Below are 19,818 nucleotides of genomic sequence, written 5' to 3' on the forward strand. Positions count from 1 at the left end.
TGATAAATTGACAGATATTCTTCGAAATAATTTTCAAGCTTAACTTCACCGATTTTATTGAAAATAAGGGTTATTATATTGATGATTATCACACACACACACACACACACACACACACACACACACACACACACACACACGCACGCACGCACGCACACGCACACACGCACGCACGCACGCACGCGCACGCACGCACACACACACACACACGTTCCAATTTCCATTTTGTGGAGCACCATCTCTCCTCCTCTAAACCTGTATTTCCTCCTGCCTATGACTAACCTCTTTCAAGAAAAGTGTATCAAGACACCTCTCCACCCGAAATTGACCTCTCTTTTGGCTACTCTTCACTTTTATTTTTTCATGGGAGCGGCGAGTAGCGGGGTTTTTTGTTGTTTTGTACCCTATTTGTTGCCCTTGAGCCGTGTCCTCTGATAAAAAATAAAAAAAAAGTTTAAACTGTAACGTTGATGCAGATGTTTGATTATCTCATCCTTCAGGTTCAAGTACTCTGAAGATAAGTTGTTCCAAGTGGAGCACAGCGGAGGCGGCATGACTGGCGGGTGGGTGCTATTGCACTAATGGAGTTATGCCTTGTCATAGTGAGATTTCAAGGCTTTTTTTTTTTTTACAACAAAGGAGACAGCTCCAGGGCACAAAAAAAGGAAACAATAATAAAAAAGCCTGCTACTCGCTGATCCAATAAAAAGAATCAAAAGAGGTGGCCGAAAGGAGGTCAATTTCGGGAGGAGAGGTCCTGATACCCTCCTCTTGAAAGAGTTCAAGTCGTAGGCAGGAGGAAATACAGATGAAGGAAGATTGTTCCAGAGTTTACCAGCGTGAGGGATGAAAGAGTGAAGATACTGGTTAAATCTTGCATAAGGGGTTTGAACATTATATGGAAGAGCATCAGCAGAAAGCCTGTACCACCGGGACCTCGGAAGGAGGGTGAGGAATACAGATAGCAAATTCATAAGAGCAGTCAGCGTGAAAATAGCGAAAGAAGATAGAAAAAGAGGCAACATCGCGACGGACTTTTAGAGGTAGAAGACTATCAGTAGGAGGAGGAGAGCTGATGAGACGAAGAGCCTTAGATTCTACTCTGTCCAGAAGAGCTGTGTGAGTGGAGCCCCCCCACACGTGCGATGCATACTCCATACGAGGGCGGACAAGGCCCCTGTGTATGGATAGCAACTGTGCGGGGGAGAAGAACTGGAGGAGACGATTCAGAACTCCCAACCTCGAGGAAGCTGATTTAGCGAGAGAGGAGATATGAAGTTTCCAGTTGAGATTTTGAGTTAAGGATAGACCGAGGATATTTAGTGTTGAAGAAGGTGACAGCTGAGTGTTGTCGAAGAATAGGGGATATGTATTTGGAAGATTGTGTCGAGTTGATAGGTGGAGAAATTGAGTTTTTCAGGCACTGAAGGACACAAGGTTCCTTTTGCCCCAATCGGAAATGATAGCAAGGTCTGAGGTTAAGCGTTCTGCAGCTTCCAGTCTGGAGTCGTGGAGTCGTGTGTGTGTGTGTGTGTGTGTGTGTGTGTGTGTGTGTGTGTGTGTGTGTATGTGTGTGTGTGCGTGCGTGCGTGCGTGCGTGCGTCCGTGCGTGCGTGCGTGCGTGCTGCGTGCGTGCGTGCGTGCGTGCGTGCGTGCGTGCGTGCGTGCGTGCGTGTGTGTGTGTGTGTGTGTGTGTGTGTGTGTGTGTGTGTGTGTGTGTGTGTGTGTGTTTTAAGGACGATAGGAGACACTCTTTCAGGTCAATAAGCCCTCTGAGGATTGAGGTCAGATAGGGCATGGAAAACATGGTTATGAAGAATCTTGATAATAGGCATAGTGGAGTCAAAGGGAGGATGAGTAAGAGGAATATGCTCTGAATCGTCCAGAGTGGAGATTTTAGAGAAAGTTTGAGAGAAGTGTTGAGCCTTAGAGATCGATGTGACAGCTGTGCTGCCATCAGGATTTAGGAGAGGTGAAAAAGATGAAGAAATGAAACTGCTAGAGATATTTTTGGCTAGGTGCCAGAATCCCGTGGTAGAATTAGAGAAAGCACGGTGTTGGCATTTAATACTGCTGAAAGTGTTTTTGGTAAGTCGAATTTGGCACGATTTTGGGCAGAAATGTATGGATCGTGATTAGCAGAAGTGCGAAGGTTCTGGTGCCTTTTGTGAGCTGCCTATTTGTCTTTGATAGCGCGAGAATAAGCGTTACTGAACAAGGGGTTTTAGCAAGAGGAGTGGGGGAGGGGGGGGGAGATTGCTCCCTCTTGCTCCCTCATGCACGAGGGAGCAATCTCGTGCACGAGGGAGCACGGGTATTTGCCAAAGGCAGGGAGTAGCAGGGAGCCGACAGACCGACTCTATCGGCGATCGAAATCTAGCCGACCAAGTTGGTCTGTCGACGAGGACTGGCGTGTCTCTGAGCAAGAGGAGTGGAGACAGTACATAGAAGGTGTGCTAGGCACACACAGAGGGGTCTCTGTCCTGGAAGCAGTAATCATTTTACGGATAATCGGAAAAGTAAAAGTCAGGTCGTCTCACAGAGCTGAAGCAAAATCCCAAAATCATGCCTCTCGGTGGGTCCACAGGCTGTATAGGAGCGATAGGACAGAATGCGGAAATAAGGTTTTGGAAATCGGAGGAGCCCAACGGAGACAACAGTTTAATAGAATAAGCTGAAGGATTAAATATAAGAAAGATGTTTAAAATGTTGGGCGATCTCCAAGGCGGTCAGGCATACATGTAGGGTGCTGAACCAGCTGCTCTATACCATTGAGGAGAGCAGAGCCTTGTTCACCAGGCCGGTCAGTAAAAGAGAATGACAGTCAAAGCTGGTGAACATTAATTGAAATCACTCAGGTTGGAAATTTCAGTGACGTGTCAAGATGCACTCCACATTAGAATTCAAATAGTCGAAGAACTTTAATTAGTTGATAGAATTGTAGTCCATCGACTTGAGCCCTGTGGCCTGATCCGGGGAACCCCCCATTTTTTACACATCTAGCGATGACCTGCGCATGCCGATCTGTCTCACTGTCTGTACGTTATCTCTTTATACAATATATATATATATATATATATATATATATATATATATATATATATATATATATATATATATATATATATATATATATATATATATATATATATATATATATATATATATATATATATATATATATATATATATATATATATATATATATATATATATATATATATATATATATATATATATATATATATAAAGCGAACGGCGAAACACAAACACGCATTTCAAATCCTCCACACAACTCACCCACAGATGTTTTTTGTTGAGTCTTCCATGACCGTCGCACCAGAACCTCGCGATGTGTACGTCTTACCAATGTCGCGGGAAGCAGTAAACAGGGAACTGCTCCACGACGGGACTCCCACAATTGACAAGCAGATATGATAAATTGACAGATATTCTCCGAAATAATTTTCAAGCTTAACTTCACCGCTTTTATTGAAAATAAGGGTTGTTATATTGATGATTATCACACACACACACACACACACACACGCACGCACGCACGCACACGCACACACGCACGCACGCACGCACGCACACGCACGCACGCACGCGCACGCACGCACACACACACACACGTTCCAATTTCCATTTTGTGGAGCACCATCTCTCCTCCTCTAAACCTGTATTTCCTCCTGCCTATGACTAACCTCTTTCAAGAAGAGTGTATCAAGACACGTCTCCACCCGAAATTGACCTCTCTTTTGGCTACTCTTCACTTTTATTTTTTCATGGGAGCGGCGAGTAGCGGGCTTTTTTGTTGTTTTGTACCCTATTTGTTGCCCTTGAGCCGTGTCCTCTGATAAATTTTTTTTTTTTTTTAAACTGTAACGTTGATGCAGATGTTTGATTATCTCATCCTTCAGGTTCAAGTACTCTGAAGGTAAGTTGTTCCAAGTGGAGCACAGCGGAGGCGGCATGACTGGCGGGTGGGTGCTATTGCACTAATGGAGTTAAGCCTTGTCACAGTGAGATTTCAAGGCTTTTTTTTTTTTTACAACAAAGGAGACAGCTCCAGGGCACAAAAAAAGGAAACAATAATAAAAAAGCCTGCTACTCGCTGATCCAGTAAAAAGAATCAAAAGAGGTGGCCGAAAGGGAGGTCAATTTCGGGAGGAGAGGTGTCCTGATACCCTCCTCTTGAAAGAGTTCAAGTCGTAGGCAGGAGGAAATACAGATGAAGGAAGATTGTTCCAGAGTTTACCAGCGTGAGGGATGAAAGAGTGAAGATACTGGTTAACTCTTGCATAAGGGGTTTGAACAGTATAAGGATGAGCATGAGTAGAAAGCCGTGTGCAGCGGGGCCGCGGGAGGGGGGGGAGGCATGCAGTTAGCAAATTCAGAAGAGCAGTCAGCGTGAAAATAGCGAAAGAAGATAGAAAAAGAGGCAACATCGCGACGGACTTTTAGAGGTAGAAGACTATCAGTAGGAGGAGGAGAGCTGATGAGACGAAGAGCCTTAGATTCTACTCTGTCCAGAAGAGCTGTGTGAGTGGAGCCCCCCCACACGTGAGATGCATACTCCATACGAGGGCGGACAAGGCCCCTGTGTATGGATAGCAACTGTGCGGGGAGAACTGGAGGAGACGATTCAGAACTCCCAACCTCGAGGAAGCTGATTTAGCGAGAGAGGAGATATGAAGTTTCCAGTTGAGATTTTGAGTTAAGGATAGACCGAGGATATTTAGTGTTGAAGAAGGTGACAGCTGAGTGTTGTCGAAGAATAGGGGATATGTATTTGGAAGATTGTGTCGAGTTGATAGGTGGAGAAATTGAGTTTTTCAGGCACTGAAGGACACAAGGTTCCTTTTGGCCCAATCGGAAATGATAGCAAGGTCTGAGGTTAAGCGTTCTGCAGCTTCCAGTCTGGAGTCGTGGAGTCGTGTGTGTGTGTGTGTGTGTGTGTGTGTGTGTGTGTGTGTGTGTGTGTGTGTGTGTGTGTGTGTGTGTGTGCGTGCGTGCGTGCGTGCGTGCGTGCGTGCGTGTATGCGTGCGTGCGTGCGTGTGTGTGTGTGTGTGTGTGTGTGTGTGTGTGTGTGTGTGTTTTTTCAAGGACGATAGAGGAGACACTCTTTCAGGTCAATAAGCCCTCTGAGGATTGAGGTCAGATAGGGCATGGAAAACATGATTATGAAGAATCTTGATAATAGGCATAGTGGAGTCAAAGGGAGGATGAGTAAGAGGAATATGCTCTGAATCGTCCCGAGTGGAGATTGTAGAGTAAGGGGGAGAGAAGTGTTGAGCGGGAGTGATCGATGTGACAGCGGTGCTGCCATCAGGATTTAGGAGAGGTGAAAAGATGAAGAAATGAAACTGCTAGAGATATTTTTGGCTAGGTGCCAGAATCCCGTGGTAGAATTAGAGAAAGCACGGTGTTGCCATTTAATACTGATGAAAGTGTTTTTGGTAAGTCGAATTTGGCACGATTTTGGGCAGAAATGTATGGATCGTGATTAGCAGAAGTGCGAAGGTTCTGGTGCCTTTTGTGAGCTGCCTATTTGTCTTTGATAGCGCGAGAATAAGCGTTACTGAACAAGGGGTTTTAGCAAGAGGAGTGGGGGAGGGGGGGGGAGATTGCTCCCTCGTGCACGAGGGAGCACGGGTATTTGCCAAAGGCAGGGAGTAGCAGGGAGCCGACAGACCGACTCTATCGGCGATCGAAATCTAGCCGACCAAGTTGGTCTGTCGACGAGGACTGGCGTGTCTCTGAGCAAGAGGAGTGGAGACAGTACATAGAAGGTGTGCTAGGCACACACAGAGGGGTCTCTGTCCTGGAAGCAGTAATCATTTTACGGATAATCGGAAAAGTAAAAGTCAGGTCGTCTCACAGAGCTGAAGCAAAATCCCAAAATCACTGCCTCTCGGTGGGTCCACAGGCTGTATAGGAGCGATAGGACAGAATGCGGAAATAAGGTTTTGGAAATTGGAGGAGCCCAACGGAGACAACAGTTTAATAGAATAAGCTGAAGGATTAAATATAAGAAAGATGTTTAAAATGTTGGGCGATCTCCAAGGCGGTCAGGCATACATGTAGGGTGCTGAACCAGCTGCTCTATACCATTGAGGAGAGCAGAGCCTTGTTCACCAGGCCGGTCAGTAAAAGAGAATGACAGTCAAAGCTGGTGAACATTAATTGAAATCACTCAGGTTGGAAATTTCAATGACGTGTCAAGATGCACTCCACATTAGAATTCAGATAGTCAAAGAACTTTAATTAGTTGATAGAATTATAGTCCATCGACTTGAGCCCTGTGGCCTGATCCGGGGAACCCCCCATTTTTTACACATCTAGCGATGACCTGCGCATGCCGATCTGTCTCACTGTCTGTACGTTATCTATTTATAGAATATATATATATATATATATATATATATATATATATATATATATATATATATATATATATATATATGTATATATATATATATATATATATATATATATATATATATATATATATATATATATATATATATATATATATATATATATATATATATATATATATATATATATATATATATATATATATATATATATATATATATATATATATATATATATATATATATATATATATATATATATATATATATATATATATATATAAAGCGAACGGCGAAACACAAACACGCATTTCAAATCCTCCACACAACTCACCCACAGATGTTTTTTGTTGAGTCTTCCATGACCGTCGCACCAGAGCCTCGCGATGTGTACGTCTTACCAATGTCGCGGGAAGCAGTAAACAGGGAACTGCTCCACGACGGGACTCCCACAATTGACAAGCAGAGATGATAAATTGACAGATATTCTCCGAAATAATTTTCAAGCTTAACTTCACCGCTTTTATTGAAAATAAGGGTTATTATATTGATGATTATCACACACACACACACACACACACACACACGCACGCACGCACGCACGCACACGCACACACGCACGCACGCACGCACACGCACGCACGCACGCGCACGCACGCACACACACACACACGTTCCAATTTCCATTTTGTGGAGCACCATCTCTCCTCCTCTAAACCTGTATTTCCTCCTGCCTATGACTAACCTCTTTCAAGAAGAGTGTATCAAGACACGTCTCCACCCGAAATTGACCTCTCTTTTGGCTACTCTTCACTTTTATTTTTTCATGGGAGCGGCGAGTAGCGGGCTTTTTTGTTGTTTTGTACCCTATTTGTTGCCCTTGAGCCGTGTCCTCTGATAATTTTTTTTTTTTTTTAAACTGTAACGTTGATTCAGATGTTTGATTATCTCATCCTTCAGGTTCAAGTACTCTGAAGATAAGTTGTTCCAAGTGGAGCACAGCGGAGGCGGCATGACTGGCGGGTGGGTGGTATTGCACTAATGGAGTTAAGCCTTGTCATTGTGAGATTACATGGCTTTTTTTTTTTTTACAACAAAGGAGACAGCTCCAGGGCACAAAAAAAGGAAACAATAATAAAAAAGCCTGCTACTCGCTGATCCAATAAAAAGAATCAAAAGAGGAGGCCGAAAGGGAGGTCAATTTCGGGAGGAGAGGTGTCCTGATACCCTCCTCTTGAAAGAGTTCAAGTCGTAGGCAGGAGGAAATACAGATGAAGGAAGATTGTTCCAGAGTTTACCAGCGTGAGGGATGAAAGAGTGAAGATACTGGTTAACTCTTGCATAAGGGGTTTGAACAGTATAGGGATGAGCATGAGTAGAAAGCCGTGTGCAGCGGGGCCGCGGGAGGGGGGGAGGCATGCAGTTAGCAAATTCAGAAGAGCAGTCAGCGTGAAAATAGCGAAAGAAGATAGAAAAAGAGGCAACATCGCGACGGACTTTTAGAGGTAGAAGACTATCAGTAGGAGGAGGAGAGCTGATGAGACGAAGAGCCTTAGATTCCACTCTGTCCAGAAGAGCTGTGTGAGTGGAGTCCCCCCACACGGGAGATGCATACTCCATACGAGGGCGGACAAGGCCCCTGTGTATGGATAGCAACTGTGCGGGGGAGAAGAACTGGAGGAGACGATTCAGAACTCCCAACCTCGAGGAAGCTGATTTAGCGAGAGAGGAGATATGAAGTTTCCAGTTGAGATTTTGAGTTAAGGATAGACCGAGGATATTTAGGGTTGAAGAAGGTGACACCTGAATGTTGTCGAAGAATAGGGGATATGTATTTGGAAGATTGTGTCGAGTTGATAGGTGGAGAAATTGAGTTTTTCAGGCATTGAAGGACACAAGGTTCCTTTTGCCCCAATCGGAAATGATAGCAAGGTCTGAGGTTAAGCGTTCTGCAGCTTCCAGTCTGGAGTCGTGGAGTCGTGTGTGTGTGTGTGTGTGTGTGTGTGTGTGTGTGTGTGTGTGTGTGTGTGTGTGTGTGTGTGTGTGTGTGTGTGTGTGTGTGTGTGTGTGTGTGCGTGCGTGCGTGCGTGCGTGCGTGCGTGCGTGCGTGCGTGCGTGTGCGTGTGTGTGTGTGTGTGTGTGTGTGTGTGTGTGTGTGTGTGTGTGTGTGTGTGTGTGTGTGTGTGTGTGTTTTAAGGACGATAGGAGACACTCTTTCAGGTCAATAAGCCCTCTGAGGATTGAGGTCAGATAGGGCATGGAAAACATGATTATGAAGAATCTTGATAATAGGCATAGTGGAGTCAAAGGGAGGATGAGTAAGAGGAATATGCTCTGAATCGTCCAGAGTGGAGATTTTAGAGAAAGTTTGAGAGAAGTGTTAAGCCTTAGAGATCGATGTGACAGCTGTGCTGCCATCAGGATTTAGGAGAGGTGAAAAAGATGAAGAAATGAAACTGCTAGAGATATTTTTGGCTAGGTGCCAGAATCCCGTGGTAGAATTAGAGAAAGCACGGTGTTGCCATTTAATACTGATGAAAGTGTTTTTGGTAAGTCGAATTTGGCACGATTTTGGGCAGAAATGTATGGATCGTGATTAGCAGAAGTGCGAAGGTTCTGGTGCCTTTTGTGAGCTGCCTATTTGTCTTTGATAGCGCGAGAATAAGCGTTACTGAACAAGGGGTTTTAGCAAGAGGAGTGGGGGAGGGGGGGGGAGATTGCTCCCTCGTGCACGAGGGAGCAATCTCGTGCACGAGGGAGCACGGGTATTTGCCAAAGGCAGGGAGTAGCAGGGAGCCGACAGACCGACTCAATCGGCGATCGAAATCTAGCCGACCAAGTTGGTCTGTCGACGAGGACTGGCGTGTCTCTGAGCAAGAGGAGTGGAGACAGTACATAGAAGGTGTGCTAGGCACACACAGAGGGGTCTCTGTCCTGGAAGCAGTAATCATTTTACGGATAATCGGAAAAGTAAAAGTCAGGTCGTCTCACAGAGCTGAAGCAAAATCCCAAAATCATGCCTCTCGGTGGGTCCACAGGCTGTATAGGAGCGATAGGACAGAATGCGGAAATAAGGTTTTGGAAATCGGAGGAGCCCAACGGAGACAACAGTTTAATAGAATAAGCTGAAGGATTAAATATAAGAAAGATGTTTAAAATGTTGGGCGATCTCCAAGGCGGTCAGGCATACATGTAGGGTGCTGAACCAGCTGCTCTATACCATTGAGGAGAGCAGAGCCTTGTTCACCAGGCCGGTCAGTAAAGAGAATGACAGTCAAAGCTTGTGAACATTAATTGAAATCACTCAGGTTGGAAATTTCAGTGACGTGTCAAGATGCACGCCACATTAGAATTCAAATAGTCGAAGAACTTTAATTAGTTGATAGAATTGTAGTCCATCGACTTGAGCCCTGTGGCCTGATCCGGAACCCCCATTTTTTACACATCTAGCGATGACCTGCGCATGCCGATCTGTCTCACTGTCTGTACGTTATCTCTTTATACAATATATATATATATATATATATATATATATATATATATATATATATACACACACATATATATGTAAATATATATATGTAACTATATATATATATATATATATATATATATATATATATATATATATATATATATATATATAAAACGAACGGCGAAACACAAACACGCATTTCAAATCCTCCATACAACTCACCCACAGATGTTTTTTGTTGAGTCTTCCATGACCGTCGCACCAGAACCTCGCGATGTGTACGTCTTACCAATGTCGCGGGAAGCAGTAAACAGGGAACTGCTCCACGACGGGACTCCCACAATTGACAAGCAGATATGATAAATTGACAGATATTCTCCGAAATAATTTTCAAGCTTAACTTCACCGCTTTTATTGAAAATAAGGGTTATTATATTGATGATTATCACACACACACACACACACACACACACACACACACACGCACGCACGCACGCACGCACACGCACACACGCACGCACGCACGCACACGCACGCACGCACGCGCACGCACGCACACACACACACACGTTCCAATTTCCATTTTGTGGAGCACCATCTCTCCTCCTCTAAACCTGTATTTCCTCCTGCCTATGACTAACCTCTTTCAAGAAAAGTGTATCAAGACACCTCTCCACCCGAAATTGACCTCTCTTTTGGCTACTCTTCACTTTTATTTTTTCATGGGAGCGGCGAGTAGCGGGCTTTTTTGTTGTTTTGTACCCTATTTGTTGCCCTTGAGCCGTGTCCTCTGATAAAAAAAAAAATTTTTTAAACTGTAACGTTGATGCAGATGTTTGATTATCTCATCCTTCAGGTTCAAGTACTCTGAAGATAAGTTGTTCCAAGTGGAGCACAGCGGAGGCGGCATGACTGGCGGGTGGGTGCTATTGCACTAATGGAGTTAAGCCTTGTCACAGTGAGATTTCAAGGCTTTTTTTTTTTTTACAACAAAGGAGACAGCTCCAGGGCACAAAAAAAGGAAACAATAATAAAAAAGCCTGCTACTCGCTGATCCAATAAAAAGAATCAAAAGAGGTGGCCGAAAGGGAGGTCAATTTCGGGAGGAGAGGTGTCCTGATACCCTCCTCTTGAAAGAGTTCAAGTCGTAGGCAGGAGGAAATACAGATGAAGGAAGATTGTTCCAGAGTTTACCAGCGTGAGGGATGAAAGAGTGAAGATACTGGTTAACTCTTGCATAAGGGGTTTGAACAGTATAAGGATGAGCATGAGTAGAAAGCCGTGTGCATCGGGGCCGCGGGAGGGGGGGGAGGCATGCAGTTAGCAAATTCAGAAGAGCAGTCAGCGTGAAAATAGCGAAAGAAGATAGAAAAATAGGCAACCTCTCGACGGACTTTAGAGGTAGAAGACTATCAGTAGGAGGAGGAGAGCTGATGAGACGAAGAGCCTTAGATTCTACTCTGTCCAGAAGAGCTGTGTGAGTGGAGCCCCCCCACACGTGAGATGCATACTCCATACGAGGGCGGACAAGGCCCCTGTGTATGGATAGCAACTGTGCGGGGGAGAAGAACTGGAGGAGACGATTCAGAACTCCCAACCTCGAGGAAGCTGATTTAGCGAGAGAGGAGATATGAAGTTTCCAGTTGAGATTTTGAGTTAAGGATAGACCGAGGATATTTAGTGTTGAAGAAGGTGACAGCTGAGTGTTGTCGAAGAATAGGGGATATGTATTTGGAAGATTGTGTCGAGTTGATAGGTGGAGAAATTGAGTTTTTCAGGCACTGAAGGACACAAGGTTCCTTTTGCCCCAATCGGAAATGATAGCAAGGTCTGAGGTTAAGCGTTCTGCAGCTTCCAGTCTGGAGTCGTGGAGTCGTGTGTGTGTGTGTGTGTGTGTGTGTGTGTGTGTGTGTGTGTGTGTGTGTGTGTATGTGCGTGCGTGCGTGCGTGCGTGCGTGCTGCGTGCGTGCGTGCGTGCGTGCGTGCGTGCGTGCGTGTGAGTGTGTGTGTGTGTGTGTGTGTGTGTGTGTGTGTGTGTGTGTGTGTTTTAAGGACGATAGGAGACACTCTTTCAGGTCAATAAGCCCTCTGAGGATTGAGGTCAGATAGGGCATGGAAAACATGATTATGAAGAATCTTGATAATAGGCATAGTGGAGTCAAAGGGAGGATGAGTAAGAGGAATATGCTCTGAATCGTCCAGAGTGGAGATTTTAGAGAAAGTTTGAGAGAAGTGTTAAGCCTTAGAGATCGATGTGACAGCTGTGCTGCCATCAGGATTTAGGAGAGGTGAAAAAGATGAAGAAATGAAACTGCTAGAGATATTTTTGGCTAGGTGCCAGAATCCCGTGGTAGAATTAGAGAAAGCACGGTGTTGGCATTTAATACTGATGAAAGTGTTTTTGGTAAGTCGAATTTGGCACGATTTTGGGCAGAAATGTATGGATCGTGATTAGCAGAAGTGCGAAGGTTCTGGTGCCTTTTGTGAGCTGCCTATTTGTCTTTGATAGCGCGAGAATAAGCGTTACTGAACAAGGGGTTTTAGCAAGAGGAGTTGGGGAATGGGGGGGAGATTGCTCCCTCGTGCACGAGGGAGCACGGGTATTTGCCAAAGGCAGGGAGTAGCAGGGAGCCGACAGACCGACTCTATCGGCGATCGAAATCTAGCCGACCAAGTTGGTCTGTCGACGAGGACTGGCGTGTCTCTGAGCAAGAGGAGTGGAGACAGTACATAGAAGGTGTGCTAGGCACACACAGAGGGGTCTCTGTCCTGGAAGCAGTAATCATTTTACGGATAATCGGAAAAGTAAAAGTCAGGTCGTCTCACAGAGCTGAAGCAAAATCCCAAAATCACTGCCTCTCGGTGGGTCCACAGGCTGTATAGGAGCGATAGGACAGAATGCGGAAATAAGGTTTTGGAAATTGGAGGAGCCCAACGGAGACAACAGTTTAATAGAATAAGCTGAAGGATTAAATATAAGAAAGATGTTTAAAATGTTGGGCGATCTCCAAGGCGGTCAGGCATACATGTAGGGTGCTGAACCAGCTGCTCTATACCATTGAGAGCAGAGCCTTGTTCACCAGGCCGGTCAATAAAAGAGAATGACAGTCAAAGCTGGTGAACATTAATTGAAATCACTCAGGTTGGAAATTTCAGTGACGTGTCAAGATGCACTCCACATTAGAATTCAGATAGTCAAAGAACTTTAATTAGTTGATAGAATTATAGTCCATCGACTTGAGCCCTGTGGCCTGATCCGGGGAACCCCCCATTTTTTACACATCTAGCGATGACCTGCGCCTGCCGATCTCTCTCTCTGTCTGTAAGTTATCTATATATATAATATATATATATATATATATATATATATATATATATATATATATATATATATATATATATATGTATATATAAATATATATATATATATATATATATATATATATATCTATATATATATATATATATATATATATATATATATATATATATATATATATATATATAGATATATATATATATATATATATATATATATATATATATATATATATATATATATATATATATATATATATATATATATATATATATATATATATATATATATATATATATACATATATATAAAGCGAACGGCGAAACACAAACACGCATTTCAAATCCTCCACACAACTCACCCACAGATGTTTTTTGTTGAGTCTTCCATGACCGTCGCACCAGAGCCTCGCGATGTGTACGTCTTACCAATGTCGCGGGAAGCAGTAAACAGGGAACTGCTCCACGACGGGACTCCCACAATTGACAAGCAGAGATGATAAATTGACAGATATTCTCCGAAATAATTTTCAAGCTTAACTTCACCGCTTTTATTGAAAATAAGGGTTATTATATTGATGATTATCACACACACACACACACACACACACACACACACACACACACACACACACGCACGCACGCACGCACGCACACGCACACACGCACGCTCGCACGCACACACACACACACGTTCCAATTTCCATTTTGTGGAGCACCATCTCTCCTCTTCTAAACCTGTATTTCCTCCTGCCTATGACTAACCTCTTTCAAGAAGAGTGTATCAAGACACGTCTCCACCCGAAATTGACCTCTCTTTTGGCTACTCTTCACTTTTATTTTTTCATGGGAGCGGCGAGTAGCGGGCTTTTTTGTTGTTTTGTACCCTATTTGTTGCCCTTGAGCCGTGTCCTCTGATAAATTTTTTTTTTTTTTTTAAACTGTTACGTTGATTCAGATGTTTGATTATCTCATCCTTCAGGTTCAAGTACTCTGAAGATAAGTTGTTCCAAGTGGAGCACAGCGGAGGCGGCATGACTGGCGGGTGGGTGGTATTGCACTAATGGAGTTAAGCCTTGTCATTGTGAGATTACATGGCTTTTTTTTTTTTTACAACAAAGGAGACAGCTCCAGGGCACAAAAAAAGGAAACAATAATAAAAAAGCCTGCTACTCGCTGATCCAATAAAAAGAATCAAAAGAGGTGGCCGAAAGGGAGGTCAATTTCGGGAGGAGAGGTGTCCTGATACCCTCCTCTTGAAAGAGTTCAAGTCGTAGGCAGGAGGAAATACAGATGAAGGAAGATTGTTCCAGAGTTTACCAGCGTGAGGGATGAAAGAGTGAAGATACTGGTTAACTCTTGCATAAGGGGTTTGAACAGTATAGGGATGAGCATGAGTAGAAAGCCGTGTGCAGCGGGGCCGCGGGAGGGGGGGAGGCATGCAGTTAGCAAATTCAGAAGAGCAGTCAGCGTGAAAATAGCGAAAGAAGATAGAAAAAGAGGCAACATCGCGACGGACTTTTAGAGGTAGAAGACTATCAGTAGGAGGAGGAGAGCTGATGAGACGAAGAGCCTTAGATTGTACTCTGTCCAGAAGAGCTGTGTGAGTGGAGCCCCCTCACACGTGAGATGCATACTCCATACGAGGGCGGACAAGGCCCCTGTGTATGGATAGCAACTGTGCGGGGGAGAAGAACTGGAGGAGACGATTCAGAACTCCCAACCTCGAGGAAGCTGATTTAGCGAGAGAGGAGATATGAAGTTTCCAGTTGAGATTTTGAGTTAAGGATAGACCGAGGATATTTAGGGTTGAAGAAGGTGACACCTGAATGTTGTCGAAGAATAGGGGATATGTATTTGGAAGATTGTGTCGAGTTGATAGGTGGAGAAATTGAGTTTTTCAGGCATTGAAGGACACAAGGTTCCTTTTGCCCCAATCGGAAATGATAGCAAGGTCTGAGGTTAAGCGTTCTGCAGCTTCCAGTCTGGAGTCGTGGAGTCGTGTGTGTGTGTGTGTGTGTGTGTGTGTGTGTGTGTGTGTGTGTGTGTGTGTGTGTATGTGTGTGTGTGTGTGCGTGCGTGCGTGCGTGCGTGCGTGCATGCTGCGTGCGTGCGTGCGTGCGTGCGTGCGTGTGTGTGTGTGTGTGTGTGTGTGTGTGTGTGTGTGTGTGTGTGTGTGTGTGTGTGTGTGTGTGTGTGTGTGTGTGTGTTTTAAGGACGATAGGAGACACTCTTTCAGGTCAATAAGCCCTCTGAGGATTGAGGTCAGATAGGGCATGGAAAACATGATTATGAAGAATCTTGATAATAGGCATAGTGGAGTCAAAGGGAGGATGAGTAAGAGGAATATGCTCTGAATCGTCCAGAGTGGAGATTTTAGAGAAAGTTTGAGAGAAGTGTTAAGCCTTAGAGATCGATGTGACAGCTGTGCTGCCATCAGGATTTAGGAGAGGTGAAAAAGATGAAGAAATGAAACTGCTAGAGATATTTTTGGCTAGGTGCCAGAATCCCGTGGTAGAATTAGAGAAAGCACGGTGTTGGCATTTAATACTGATGAAAGTGTTTTTGGTAAGTCGAATTTGGCACGATTTTGGGCAGAAATGTATGGATCGTGATTAGCAGAAGTGCGAAGGTTCTGGTGCCTTTTGTGAGCTGCCTATTTGTCTTTGATAGCGCGAGAATAAGCGTTACTGAACAAGGGGTTTTAGCAAGAGGAGTGGGGGAGGGGGGGGGAGATTGCTCCCTCGTGCACGAGGGAGCACGGGTATTTGCCAAAGGCAGGGAGTAGCAGGGAGCCGACAGACCGACTCTATCGGCGATCGAAATCTAGCCGACCAAGTTGGTCTGTCGACGAGGACTGGCGTGTCTCTGAGCAAGAGGAGTGGAGACAGTACATAGAAGGTGTGCTAGGCACACACAGAAGGGTCTCCGTCCTGGAAGCAGTAATCATTTTACGGATAATCGGAAAAGTAAAAGTCAGGTCGTCTCACAGAGCTGAAGCAAAATCCCAAAATCACTGCCTCTCGGTGGGTCCACAGGCTGTATAGGAGCGATAGGACAGAATGCGGAAATAAGGTTTTGGAAATCGGAGGAGCCCAACGGAGACAACAGTTTAATAGAATAAGCTGAAGGATTAAATATAAGAAAGATGTTTAAAATGTTGGGCGATCTCCAAGGTGGTCAGGCATACATGTAGGGTGCTGAACCAGCTGCTCTATACCATTGAGGAGAGCAGAGCCTTGTTCACCAGGCCGGTCAGTAAAAGAGAATGACAGTCAAAGCTGGTGAACATTAATTGAAATCACTCAGGTTGGAAATTTCAGTGACGTGTCAAGATGCACTCCACATTAGAATTCAAATAGTCAAAGAACTTTAATTAGTTGATAGAATTATAGTCCATCGACTTGAGCCCTGTGGCCTGATCCGGGGAACCCCCCATTTTTTACACATCTAGCGATGACCTGCGCATGCCGATCTGTCTCACTGTCTGTACGTTATCTATTTATAGAATATATATATATATATATATATATATATATATATATATATATATATATATATATATATATATATATATATATATATATATATATATATATATATATATATATATATATATATATATATATATATATATATATATATATATATATATATATATATATATATATATATATATATATATATATATATATATATATATATATATATATATATATATAAAGAACGGCGAAACACAAACACGCATTTCAAATCCTCCACACAACTCACCCACAGATGTTTTTTGTTGAGTCTGCCATGACCGTCGCACCAGAGCCTCGCGATGTGTACGTCTTATCAATGTCGCGGGAAGCAGTAAACTGGGAACTGCTCCACGACGGAACTCCCACAATTGACAAGCAGCTATGATAAATTGACAGATATTTTCCGAAATAATTTTCAAGCTTAACTTCACCGCTTTTATTGAAAATAAGGGTTATTATATTGATGATTATCACACACACACACACACACACACACACACACACACACACACACGCACGCACGCACGCACGCACACGCACACACGCACGCACGCACGCACACGCACGCACACACACACACACACACACACACACACACACACACACACACAGAGAGAGAGAGAGAGAGAGAGAGAGAGAGAGAGAGAGGTTTACAAATATGTTGAAAGAAAATCATACCACACAGGCCCAATCAATGGTCCAGACTAGGTGATCTGTCCTTAGAAAGAAAAAAAATCTATATTAATCAGATGGCTCCAAAACTTTGCATTTCTACTCTAGTTAATATTAAGTTGAAAGAAGTGTCGGTCAAGCTTGTTTTAAAGGAGTCAATTGTTTTAAAGGAGTCAATTGTGTTACTCTAGACCACTGAAGGTGGGAGCTTATTCCATTCTCGCACTACAACGTTGGTGAAGAAAATTTGGTGCAGTCTGAATTTATTTGTCTACATTTAAGTTTTGTGCCATTGCCTCTCGTTCGCAAAGTGTCATCGATCATAAACAATTTTGATTTGTCCACATTCGTAAATCCATTAAGTGTCTTAAAACATTCGATCAGTTTTCTCGGAGGCGATGTTTCTCAAGAGGGAACATGTTAATGGTGGAATGCCTCTAGGCGTGTGGTTTGTTCCGCAAGGAAGGGATCATTTTTGTTGCCCGACGTTGAACAGCTTCTTATTTAGCAATATCCTTTGCATGGTGGGGAGACCAAAACTGTACCGCATATTCCAATAGGGGTCTGAATAAACAATTGTAGAGCGGAAGTATTATTTCTTTATTTTTGAATAAAAAGTTTCTTCTAATGAAGCCCAACATTCTGTTGGCTTTATTTGCTGCATCGATGTATTGCTGTAAGAATTTGAGGTTTGACTCGATTTTGACACCCAAGTCCTTGACGCATTGAATGCTTTTGAGTTTGATGCCGCGCATTTCGTAATCGAACTTCTTGTTCCTTGTTCCAACTTAAAGGACCTGGCACTTGTCTACATTAAAGGGCATCTCCCATCCATCAGACCAAGCTGAAATTTTATGCAAATCCTCTTGGAGTCTTTGTCTGTCCTCGTCAGTGTGAACCGAGTTACCAATCTTTGTGTCGTCTGCAAATTTACTAATGAGATTATTGATTCCAACATCCACATCGTTGATGTAAATAATGAAGAGCACTCGGCCAAGAACTGAGCCCTGAGGGACGCCACTAGTGACAGGCGCCCACTCTGAGTTAAATCCGTCGATCACCAATCTTTGTTGTCCGTTGCTCAATCGGTTCGCGATCCATTGGTGTACTTGACCGTCAATACCTAGTTGCTAAATTTAATTTATAAAGTAATTTATGATGTGGAACTTTATCAAACGCTTTCTGGAAATCAAGATAGACTACGACCAGCGATTTGGCTATGTCATAAACTGAGAAGAGGTCGTTATAACAGGTCAATAGGTTTGATAGGCAAGATCTTTTGTTACGGAAGCCATGTTGTGAATCCCTGACTCACAGTTTTGTCTCTAATTATGCTCTCGAGTAGCTTGCCTACAACTGAAGTTAGACTAATGGGCCTGTAATTTACCGGTATTTTTTTGTCTCCTCTCATAAGAATCGGTGTCACGTTAGCCTTTTTCCAATCCGAAGCGACGGTGCCTTGTCGCAAGGACATATTGAAAACGGTTGTGAAGGGGAATAATATTTCGCTCTTTGTTTCTTTAAGCTGTATAGAATATACTTTGTCAGGTCCGGGACTTTTATTTGTTTTAAGGGACTGGAGAGCTTTTAGGACTTTATCGGTAGTTATTATAAAGTTAGGCAATGCATGAACGAGATTTACGTTAGTACTGTTGTCGTCGCTGGTGTTGGTGGTAGTAGTGTCTTCCAAGACTGCAAGTATTAAACACCGAGGAAAAGTAATAGTTTAATAAGTTCGCAACGTGTTGGCTGTCATTCATTAGTTCACCGTCACTGTTTGTTAGAGATCCATTTCCACTTCTGATCGCCTTCCTGTTATTTACATAACTGAAGAAGGATTTCGGATTATTTTTACAGTTGGCTGCAATGTTTTCTCCATATCTACACTTTGCCTGACATACTAATCTTTTTACTCGCCGCCTGGCTTCATGATAAGGTCTAATGTTTTCGGGCGTGCTTTTCTCTTTCTTTAGCCTGTAAGACAATTTTCTCTCCTTAATCGAATGTTTAATTTCGCTGTTAAAAACTAAGGTGGGCTTTTATTAGTGTTACTTCGCTTCTCGCACAGTTTGACAAATGTGTTACTGCTGAGTGAGTAAACGATTTTTTAAGTTTAGCCAGGCTTCCTCTACGTTGCCATCATCTGATAGTTGTATTTTTGTTAGTTTTTGTCGGATACCTACGAAATTAGCTCTTTTGAAATTGGGCATCTTTACTTTATTTTCAGTCACTGTTGTTTGAGCTCTAATGTCGACGCGCGCTAATTTATGATCGCAAGAACCGAGGTGTTCTTCCGTAACATTACTGACTAGGTTATCTTGGGTCGCTATAACAAGGTCTAGTATATATGTTATTTTGTCGAGTTGGTTCAGTAACCATTTGGCTTAGGTAATTTTCTTCTAAAAATTCGATCATTCTACACTCTCAGAAGAAAAACGTAGCAGA

General features: G+C 43.3%; 1 long non-coding RNA gene across 2 annotated transcripts in view; it reads right to left on the bottom strand.

Annotated features, from left to right (window-relative positions):
* Window positions 1–10,157, bottom strand: part of LOC127007205 (uncharacterized) — a 31,271-nt gene extending 21,114 nt beyond the window's left edge. Inside the window, exon 1 of one of the 2 annotated variants that reach the window (XR_007760109.1) lies at window positions 10,082–10,157. This is a non-coding gene — a long non-coding RNA (uncharacterized LOC127007205). Of the gene's footprint in view, window positions 1–3,300; window positions 3,377–10,081 lie in introns of those variants that run through there. The other variant, XR_007760108.1, reaches the window with a different exon arrangement.
* Window positions 10,158–19,818: the final 9,661 nt, after the last annotated feature.

Source organism: Eriocheir sinensis, chromosome 34, assembly GCF_024679095.1.
Source record: "Eriocheir sinensis breed Jianghai 21 chromosome 34, ASM2467909v1, whole genome shotgun sequence".
NCBI lineage: Eukaryota > Metazoa > Arthropoda > Malacostraca > Decapoda > Varunidae > Eriocheir > Eriocheir sinensis.